Source organism: Arachis duranensis, chromosome 7 (assembly GCF_000817695.3).
Source record: "Arachis duranensis cultivar V14167 chromosome 7, aradu.V14167.gnm2.J7QH, whole genome shotgun sequence".
Classification (NCBI taxonomy): domain Eukaryota; kingdom Viridiplantae; phylum Streptophyta; class Magnoliopsida; order Fabales; family Fabaceae; genus Arachis; species Arachis duranensis.
In genome coordinates, this window is record NC_029778.3 from 69,645,214 (window position 1) to 69,645,860 (window position 647).

Genomic DNA, 647 nt, shown 5'->3' on the forward strand with positions numbered 1-647 from the left:
AAACCACTCAAAGTTTTATGACTGAAACAAGGTCCTCCATTAGAAACTTGGAGGCACAAGTGGGTCAGCTAAGCAAGAAAATTACTGAACTCCCTTCTAGTACTCTTCCAAGCAATACAGAAGAAAATCCAAAAGGAGAGTGCAAGGCCATCAACATGGCCGAATTTGGAGAGGAGGAAGAGGCAGTGAGCGCCACTGAGGAAGGCCTCAATGGATGTTCACTGGCCTCCAATGAGTGCCCAAATGAGGAATCATGGGAATCTGAGGCTCATAATGAGACCATAGAGATTCCATTGGACTTACTTCTGCCATTCATGAGCTCTGATGAGTATTCTTCCTCTGAAGAGGATGAGTATGTCACTAAAGAGCAAGTTGCTACCTTGGAGCAATCATGAAGCTAAATGACAAGTTATTTGGTAATGAGACTTGGGAGGATGAACCCCCTTTGCTCACCAAAGAACTGGATGACTTGTCTAGGCAGAAATTACCTCAAAAGAGACAAGATCCTGGGAAGTTCTCAATACCTTGTGCCATAGGCACCATGACCTTCAAGAAGGCCTTATGTAACCTAGGGTCAAGTGTAAACCTCATGCCTCTCTCTGTAATGGAGAAGCTAGGGATCTTTGAGGTGCAAGCTGCAAAAATCT